Here is a 10,996-nt window from a genome sequence, read left to right on the forward strand (position 1 = left end):
TCGAAAGGACTTGGCAGGAGTGAGGGAGCAGGGTTGTCCAGGGCTCTGTGCCCCAGGGCAGTCACATCCCTCGCAGCCTCTCCTCGAAGGGAAGGCACCAGTACAACCCCTCCTTTCTCTGATCGTGCCTGTTAATTACATTCATTAATTAAGCTGGAGATAATGCCACTTCACTGTCAGACTGGGCTGGTGGGTTCAGAAAGCAGCTGAGGAGCAGGAAGGCAGACACATCTGTACACCCAAAGGAAGTGGGATGACTTATGTTTTATTTCCATAGGAAATTAGGCTAAAAATAATCATAAAACCTAATTCAGTTGCTCAGTTGCCAGCTCAGTTTCACACACATTTTGGCCCTCTGGCACATCTGTGCTAGATGTAATCCTTGTCTAATGTGTTCCAGGCTACCAGCACAATGCTAGAAAAAACACAACCATAGCCAAGACGCCAAATCGTATGTAAAGATCAAACTACGCTTTGGCAACACAGGCAGGCCAGCTACAATTTGGAGGTCGCTTTTATGTTACCCAGTCAATGTATGCATACACCTTTGCTGTGCACTTATAGTTTGTAAACAGGTGGAGCAGAAACAACGCAGAGCTCATGCAGCATCTGCAGAGGGGATAAGGGATGAGCAGTATCTCAAACAATACCTCACCTTGCTGGGTGGGAGGGTTTCTGATCTGTAAAAGGCCGCCTTTTTTTAAAAAGACACTAATTAGCATGAAACACTGATCAATAATCTTTAAAACCTTTCCATTATAAGCACAAATGACTGCAGCCTTGCAAATTGAAGCAGGTGTTGGAGGATGTGGAGACCTGCTTGGAAGATCCACATCTCTTATTTCCCCATTATAAGCATTTCTACCTTTTACTTGTCAATATCCAAACCCATTCAAAATGGTATACAGCAAAAATAGTATCTTTTTAGTTACTGTATTGCAAGCCACAATCTATGCACATATTTCAAGAAGTGTTTTTATTACTTGTTACCCAGATTTGCAATGCTAAGCTGAGACCCAGGACAGAGGTCTAGCTTATATTCTCTTGTGCATGGGGAAGTTTCAAGTGCAACGTCAGGGGTGGTTTTATTTTGATGGCTTTTCCACATGCTTCAGAAAAAGCACCATAACCCCTTTGCTTTCATAACAGAAGTTATAGTTACTTCTCAATGATTTCTCAAACACACACAAAATTTTAAAACATTAAATTCCTTTCCCTGTGGCTCAGGTCCATAAATGTGCTTTGAGGTGACAAGAATTAAACCCTCTGTATCATCACCAGCCCCAAATATTTCACAGAATGAATATTGCCCATCTCTGCATCAAAGGAAACCTGCTGCCTGACAGGAGCTCAATGTTGCATTGTGGCTGTCTGGACATTGGTGGAAATTTAATGGGATGCTAAGGAAAAAAAATATATCAACGTGGATTTTTAAGAAGAGTTTTATCACAAAAGCAGCAAGTTCCTATCTGTACAGAGCAAAGCTGATTCACTTCTCACTCCCTACCAATGGTAGGTATTAGCTGCTACGTATCTACCTGCCGAATCTCTGGAAAATGGAGGATGTAAACCACCTCTCTTTCTCCAGGTGTAGGAGTCAAGCTGGAAAATGGAGCACAGCACATCTTGACCCCTCAGCATGGTGATGGGTCTTCTCGGAGCACCACTGCACTTGTTGGCATGGGATTTCTCTCCGCAGTCCCACCTGCCTGCTGCCTCTCCTCACTCTTTTGCACCAGCCCAGGGCTGGAAGGTGACCTGCAGGAAACTCAAAAAAAAAAAAAAAAAAGCCATTACTGTTTTGTGTCAGCTCAGAAAACCGCAACAGGGCCAGGCAGGGGGGAAAAAGGCTGGAGAGGAAATCAAGGAAATTCACTTTGGCAGAAACTAGCAAAGCCTTTTTCTGAATGTTAACTATCTAATTTAATGAAGTCTAGAGATCAGTAGAGACAATTGTCACTGCCAGCTTTGATGCCAATCACAACTCCTGAACAGAAGCCAGCAAACGCATCCAACATACAAAGGGGAAAACAAAAACAAGGCAAGGATTTGACCCTTTGCTCTCACGATCCTTTACGAAGAAAGATCACCTTTCAGAATGGTGGGGAAAAAAGTCTTCCTGATCAGAACAAGTCAGCAAGAAAAAGGAGAGAGAAAAATCCCAAGACAAAAGAACGCAGAACTGTAATTTCTCTCTGTCGGTCTGCAGTGCCTTTAGGGCTGTCAGTGGGAATGCTTACGGGCTGAAAAAGCTCTACATGGATTGGGAAATCAGGGAAGGTTTCTGTAACCCACGTCAGGAGCAGGTATGTGCTTTCACTTGCAGGCAGCTGTAGGTTTACTGTGCCCTCGTTGCAGTACTCTCCTGCAGAGATCTTTCCTGACGGTCACCAAAAATGTGTCTTCCACAAACATCCCTCTGTCAGTACAGCCTGCACAGGCTCATGCAGCTCAGTGGAGAGGCAGCAAATGCTCTAAACCTGTTGCAGAGATGGGGGCATGGAAAGAAGGAAATCCAAGACCCTGATTGTAAGGAGTGCAGTGCTTGGGTGTGCATCAGGGCACTCAGCCAGCTTCATCACTAGACAAGATTTACTCAGGAGCTTAAAATAGATTCCCCAAAATAAAACAAAGTTACAAAGACGGCCAAACAACACTGTTTGGATTATTATGGTTTTACTTACCAGGAAGGACTCTCCTTAGTAATTCCAGCATCTCAGCTCCCTCAGGAGGGAGCTGACAGCTTCCACTCCTTTCCCGGACATCTGTGGATACAGGGTTCCCACTCTTACTGTTAAACACAACTTAATGTATAATTTTGGACAATCTGCTCCCTTCCTAGCCCAAGGACTGAACACTTCTTTCCTCTCTCATTCTCTTGATACACCCCTCATGCTCTCTAATTAGGTTCTGGGGAAGCTCCGTAAGGAACAGCAGCATTTCATTCTCCCCTCACAAGACTGGGAACCTCAGGTATAACCATTTCTGGCTTTACACGCCTTCTACCTGCCTACAGCCTTCTTGAAACATTTTACAAGCGTATCATGAGAAATTCTGATGATACTCAGTGACCTTAAACTGCATAGTGTTCTACTAAGAGCTTTGCCTCAAGTTTCTATCAGGCATGCAAGCACAGAGCAAGATTTGGGGATGGGATTTCCTAGAGGTACAGTCCTTACCTTGTACTCAGTCACAATGCACGAGCATCCGTCCTCTCTCATGTGTGCTGGGAAACACACAAGAAATAAAAGATCCTAAATTCTTCTGTTTGACTTGCCTTTGCCTTCTCCCCTGTTTTTATGCCCAAGCTACAGACCTAAATCCCAAATCCTATCAACCTCAAAAGGACCCCAAGGTCAGAACCACATGGATGCTTATGGAGAGCCCATGACCATGCGGTGCAGCATCAGCCACTTCCAATCTTCATGCATTTCCCATGTGTATTGTCAGAGCAGCACTGACATCAGTTACCAAACTACACCACGACTCATCCCGCACCAAATAGAGACAGACCTTGGCAGACTTAATACCGTGTGGGCCAGCCATGTATTTTCCACAGAAACAATACAGGAATAGCTCTTATTTGTAGGAAAACTTCTATTTCCATAGCATGTCCTTGCAGAAGTCTTTGTGAAGGAGAAGTTGAAGTTCTGCCTCCTTCCTCTTAGTAACAAGGCTTCTGTTTCAGGATGGGGTCCCTCGGGTTTGTCTTCCTGGTGCAGGCACATATCCCCAGCATTGGTCACAGAGGCTCAAAACTCAGCTTTGTGACCTACCAGGAAAACCTTCTAGGCAAGCTGGGGTATGGTCCTTAACAAAGTATATCCTTCCCCACCTCTCCCAGAGTTGCTCTCTATGAGCAGTAGCAGCTGGCTTGTTCATGTCACCTGCATGATGTGGATCATGAAAGCCACCACCCGTCTATGAGAGGGACAGGTTTTTAGGACTATTGAAATGAATTATTTCTTTTTTCACTGGCTGCGTTCAAATCCTAAACACATTGCTTTGCCTCCCTAAACGCCCAAGTATTTCAGAGATATGACAAGTCTCTCCTAATTGTGAAAGTTTCTTATCTTAAAGAGATAATTGGTGAAATATATATTATTAGAGCACCCATCAGCACTGCCAGAGGTCTGTCATTTCCATTACAAGGCAGAGTACTGAAGATAAGCTAGAATTAGGCTGTTATTGTCCCTTGTGTTAGAGCCAGCCTCAGCACACAATGTATCAACTCACATGCCTTAATTATATTTTTAATTTAATTTGATCTCAACTTACTTAAATTCGGAGGATTGAAATGAGGGTGGATACAAACCAAAACAACGAAAGCTGTGCTCCAAGTATGGGCAAAAGAAAATTGTTCTGGCTATTCACATGGCCATGAAATAACCATTAAAACTAGCCCGATTCACAGAAGAGACAGTTTGGATATTGAAAGCCTATCTGGTAAATGGTGCTGCTTGTAATCTGGACAGAATGACAAAGATGAATAAAGGAGGTACTTGTTCCTCTCTGTAACTAGAGCAGAATGCTACGGGCTAGAAGAGACGATGTCGAAGTGTGTCAGTATAGTATACAAAACCCAGCTTTGTATGAAGTTGCAGTGGAATTTATGTACATTTACTTTAGGAATTAGATCAGTAGATATCTTCTGGATCAGTGAGGCTGTCATCGTCAAATGTTGCAAATTTGGTCTTTTGGAGACTAAGGACAATCTTAAGAGCAGGTAGGTTTGCTGATGTCCCTGCTCATATTGGAAAGCCAAGCCACAGCTCCTCACTTTCAACACTTTCTTCCAGTTTCTAGCCAAACTCTTTTATGGTCAATTGTTCTCATGCCAATGCTTTAATTTAGGCTAAACAACAAATTTTCCTCCTTGCCTATTGTTCCCCTCATGTATACTGATAGCAATTAAAGCATCTTTGCAACTGCCTTTCTGCTAGACCAAGTAAATATTGCTTTTGCAGTCTTCTCAAAGGGAGTTTCATTGCCCTGGGCATACTCTCTGTCTGGTCCTTCTGTGCACAGGGGTGTCTAGGGCCATATTTCTTATGAGGTTGCATTGATGCTTTGCACAGGGCCCATGGTTTTCTCTCCTCTGCTGGAAATGAATCACTTGATATGATCCTAAGCTATATTTCCTTTATAATTTCCCTTTTTACGGGTTGTCACATAAGTAACAATTCATAAGTAATCCAGCTGGTCACTAACTGACACCACTATTTGTCCTCTACATCATGCTTCAGGAGAGTTTCCAGCCACCAGAAGAGCCAGATTCTGGAACAGACACAACTCCTCTGACAGGGCAGGGAGCAAAAATCCTAACTAGTTTTAAAACTGAGCCTGATAAATGAAGAGGAATATATGATGTGACTGCCTGAAATATCATGAGTCTGGACCTCATGATCTGCGAAGACTTTCCCTATGCTGAGTCCAGAATTACTAAATATAATATATGATAGAGTCACTAAAAATATCTAGCTAATCACTCACGTGCCAATAACGTTTTATCTGGAATTTCGAAGAGTAAGAATGAGCTAAGTGCCTAAGTCCCTCCAGCGCCTATAGAAAATCCCAGACACTTCCTTGTTAAACTTATTTCTACTTGGGGCTACAGCACTACATTCACATGGTAAGTTCTCATTTCCTCATATTACTAGGCTAAATGAGCATGACAGAATGTTGTTTAACAAAAGGAGTATCCGTGTTTTAAACATGCAGAAATGAAAAACAAAAGGAGAGATTAGAATATCTGTGTGGTTGCAAAAGCCAGAAACTGATCTCACCTCTCCCAGTCCTCCCCACAACACCTAATTTGTGTGAACATCTCCCTTCCTGTGTTGTGCTTCTACCATTGAGTGAGTCAGAAGAGACTGAATCAGGAAACACATTTCCTATTTAGATCTGAAGTTGCTTGGCTCCATGGTAGTCAATCTCTGTTGCATAAAGCAGACACCAAAAAGAAGTGCAGTCCTGAGGAAGTTGTCTCCTGTATTCCCATGCTTCCTGCTATTCCTCAGCAGTCTCATTATTCCATTAGAATAGTATGGATATGAAAGTCTTATTTAGGATAACGTTTTCTAAAATGCCTGCTAACGTGCACAAATCTTATTTTAAGAAGTTAGACATATACGACTAGCTTCAGAAAAGAACCAAGACAAAAAAAAAATCACAAATATCAAAAATACAATACAAAGAACACAGTTCAACACCCTCTTCCACTCAGTCCCTACCTGCCTTCCCTAGGCACCTGTGGTTGATTTTCAAGGTACTTAGTGTTATGCATCTGTATGGAAGCATCACAACCATGGCTTGATGTCCACCTCATGCATAAACTCGGATGACCTTCAAAAATTAGGTGCTCAATCCCCAAAGCTTCAAGAAGAGGAAAAGAGGAGTGACACTGTAGAGATTCTCAGGTCACACCTGTATACTCCAGCAGTATGAAGCTCTCCAAGATATGAAGAGGACCCATGGCAGCCTAGAGCTTGACATACAGCATGATAACTCAAGAGCCTGGTAAAGACATTATGACAAAACCCCAAATCCCTCCTCTGACGGAGGGTACCCTGTTCCCACCCCCGAAGAGCACTCCTCACCACACAGCTTCCTGATTGGCCCAAAAGAGGACATTTTACTGCTTCAGATATTCTGCTTAGGGAAAAATTCCAATTGATTAACTGAAAAATGCAAGAGCAAGTCTGGTCCCTGCTGTAAAGATGGGGTATGTATTATCCAGCAAGGTTTCAACATGAAGAGTTCAGCATGGCACTTACATACCCTTCTGCATAAGATCCTAACTTACTTCTGAATACACAACTTGAATGTTTTTAACAATTCTGATTTCTTTTTTTAATCTTTTTTTTCTTTTTTTTTTTTTAATTCAACTGTAAGCCTTTACCTCCATAATTTCTTGTGGCAGTGAGTTCCACAGATTAACTATATGTGACATAAAAGGGTGTTTTCTTTACCAGTTTTATATTTATTGCCTTTTAATTGAATTAGGTATCCTCACGTGCCTCTTTCACAAAACAGGATAAGTACAAGCACCTGCTGACCTTCTTTGTGCCATACATTATTTTATACACCTTTGTCATGCAATATCTTATTAGTTTCTTTACTAAACTAAATAGCTGTAATCTTTTTTAATCTCTCCTCTTATGGGATACTCTTCAGCCTCTAATTGTTTGCTTTGCCTTCTCTGAAAAGTTCTTGGGTAGTCAAGTCTCTCTATGAATTAGTTTTAAAGTTACATATAATTTACAATAATTTAATTTTTAGAAAGTCTGGTACTGCTTAGACAGCTAGGTTCCTTTTGTTATCTATCCTTTCTAAACTGGTGCATATTTACGAGGAAAACGGTGCCTCCATGAATGAATTTAGTTGGCAGCAGTTTTTGCAAACAAAAGCGACCAAGATTAACCTCAAATATGTTATGCATTTGGGTCAACACATCCAGGTGTACCCCAGTTCAGGGCAGGGTTTACATTCACAAATAGTTTCAACCTGCAGTCAAACCCATCCCACTTGCACCTCTGGGTCTCTTCAACATTAATGCTTCAGGTGACCTTACCAGACCTTCCCGTCGCACTTTCTGCTAAGTTTCCTCTTAATGACTGTGGGCTGGTGATTTCATTTCCTTCTCATGGAGGTGGGTCTCAATCAGCAGCTCACTGAGGGGAGCCCTGGCAGTCAGCACGCATCGCTCAACCAGCTCTCCTAGCTGGTTCTCCTGCTCTCAATGGAAACTAGAAGAGATAATATCCAGCTTCAGTATTTCTGATTTATCACATTTGCTGTACAGATAGAAATTCATGCAAGCACCGAACTGATAGGTTGAGTTTGGTGTGGTGTCAGTGCCAAAATACAGCGCATGGTTCATGACTTTAAGAGATGTCAGAGCTTTGTCATCTCTCCCAGATATTTTGGGTTCAAAGGTGTTGTGTTTTTTCTAGCAAGCGAGGAGACTAGATAAACTTAGGTGAATTGCTTGCCTTAGCATATGATACTTTCTAACACCAGCACACAACAGCACAAAATGAAGATGTTCTCCTAATGTAACTCAACCTTGGCTCAAGAGAAATCACTCTTTATTTACATTTACACAGTCACTGTTCTGCACCCGAGAAAGGATTCATTGCATCATTACATTTTTTCAGGGGTACAGATTTTATTCCTGAACACAGTTCAAATGTAATAATCCATTCATCTGATGGACTCACATAGGAGATTGTTCTCAATCTTCTTCCTTAAAGCTTAACAATGGGGACCCACCTTTGAGCCATGCCCTGCCAGGGCACCCAAGCTGCTAGATCCAGAGAAGGATGCAGCATCCCACTGGATATTTCAGTTTTGCTAAAGGTGAACTTTCTGGTGCCAGTTCATCCCACACTAACAGCTTTTGGACTGCAGGTGCTATGAGTGAGTAGTTGCATCCTGGCTTTGAACAACTGCAGTCACAACTGATGTACAGTTCTAAGGACGAGGAAAAATGCCCAAAAGCAACTCAAGGTAGAGTAACTTTGGTTGGGACCCTGCTGCAAGGTGTGTTAAAAATCTCATTCAACAGAGCAGTGAGGGAGTTGCAAGAAACACTTAAAAATAGGAAAAGGTTTCAAAGTGTTTTGAACCTGATATACATAAATTAAAAAGTTTCAGCTGAAAGCTGGAAGCCAGAAAATTCTCCCTCTCTTCTTTTTCTTAAACAGAAACACATCCTTTTTACAGACACACACACACACACACACAAAAAGCTGAAACTCTGGGTTCGTTCTGGTTGCCTTTGTACCACTGGAGATGCCATAGGCAGCACAGAAACACAGAGCAGTTGGGAGAGATGAGGCAGAAGCTACAGGAGACCCTCATCTTTCTGGTCAGTACCTTGATGTCTTTGCTGCAGCAGGGCAGCTGCAGCAGGGCATCTCAGTCGGCTTTTCTTACCCACTGAGGCTGACCTTTTTCTCTGAATTTTTTGTCCAAAACCAAGCACTGAAAAAACAGATTTTGTAGAAAGTAGTCAACAAGTTGCAGTGCAGCTATCTTCAGAGCTGGTGTGTTAAAAAGTATCTAATTCCAACCATCACTTTCTGAATGTCTTGTTTATACGGTGTTTCTAAAGCAACAGCATTCCTGAAATTGTGTAGGAAAACAGAGCCATCTACAGGGAAAACTGTTTTGGCTTGGCAAGGAAAAGGATTGGAGGAAGCAATGCATGATTCTGTGCCACCCACCAGCACAAGGGAAGGACCAGCCAAACACTGTGTTACCCACACAATGCTGGGGGTTACACAAGCACATACTGTATAACTGAAGTCCTGTGAATCTGTTTCAGTCTCTCACAGGCTCTTTTCTGTTAGTTTTGACAAACGTTTTCCATTACCTTTCAACCAAAGTCACAACTAACCTTTAGTTTGCCCATGACTGCATATCCACATTAGCTACAAATAATTGCTGGAAGACCCAGTCATTGGTACACCCCTCATACACGTACCCAGGAGACATGCTCCATTACAGGCTGTGGTTCCATCCCACCCCTTTGCACCTGGGTTCCTACCATAAAGCCTCTGCCCCTTGGTTACATGGGCATGCCCATGCCTTACTGGGGACACACAAGCTGGTGAGCAAGCTGTACCTAATACAGCTGGCTAAAAAACATAAAACAACTCATCCTACCTGCAGTGCAACAGAAGTACTCCTTTAAATTTAAAGGCAATGTCTGACACTTTTTTTTTTGGGGGGGGGGTGGGGGGGGAGGTATTTAATTCCCCACCGGTGACTATCAACCAGTGGCTGAATATTTGCAGTCTCTGCAACGGCAAATGGAATAATTTCTAATTGTCCTTCTGTCTCCACAGAAGAATATAAGGACTGTAGTCTCATCAATTCATTTTTGTATTGTTTGAGTGTTACAATACACATCTTCAGCAGAGAAGAAATTGAAGAACAGGGGAAGGAAGGTAAAGAACTGTTAGCTGGAAATGCTAACTGTTTTAGTCAGGGTATCTTGAAAACTTAAAAAGCTGTGGTACAACCGCTGCTTAAAATGCCGTGTTAGGAAATGAAAGATATAAGGTTTTCAGTGTCAGCGGCTGCTAAAACTTAGGAAAAGAGCTCTAAGAGTTTCCCCATGGCCAGATGATAAAGGATGTTTTGTTACGTTAACACAGGGGCCTCCATACTTAGCTAAATTAAGCCAATTAAAATGGCACGAAATCAATCTTTCTTTAAATACTTAAAAGCAGAGCAAAAATTAGGTTGAGAGAACCCTCCCAAATTGATTTCCATTTCTGTAATGACTGATTTATATGATATATAAAGTTCAGCTTCATATCCAGCCAGACTTCTAAAGGTTTGTATGTTCTTACTTATTCTATCATATTCTCTTGTAGGATTATTATTTTAAATTCATCCAGACTTGAGCTTTTTGAGTTATTAGAAAAAAATTCCATAGACTTACCTTTGGTTGAATTTAATAATAGTTTTAATTCGATTAAATCTAATTGAATTACATTAAATGCATCCTGCAATTTTATATGTACTGACTTAGCTGTACAGTCAATGGAACTAAGTCATCAGTGTAACAGTATAGCTTTGAGCTTTGATATTGTTGATATAGGTCATAATATAGGAAACTAGGACTTTTGTGGGTAGAAAAGATTTCCCCTGGCCTAGATAGTCTCAAGTTCTGTGTCAAAAAGAACAATGGGTGTGCCTTGTACTTTATGGCTTCCATCTGGTTCAGATATCGCACAGACAGATACCAAACAATGACCCTCATGAAATGGCTGTTGGCTTCGGTGGGAGCTTGGGAGGGTTAGGAAGGAGGGTCCTGTGTATGGGTTGTCTGGAGCCTTGCTAGCACAGGACAACTTGGGTTCACCACTCTCCCTGGCCAATTATGTCTGAAGACAAAAACTAGGGAAAGATATTTTGAATTCTTTTTGAAAAGATTTTTTCTGCTGCTAAACTGGTCCTTTTTTTCTGTTTTAACAATGAG

Source organism: Anser cygnoides, chromosome 2 (assembly GCF_040182565.1).
Source record: "Anser cygnoides isolate HZ-2024a breed goose chromosome 2, Taihu_goose_T2T_genome, whole genome shotgun sequence".
In the NCBI taxonomy this organism is placed as follows: Eukaryota; Metazoa; Chordata; class Aves; order Anseriformes; family Anatidae; genus Anser; species Anser cygnoides.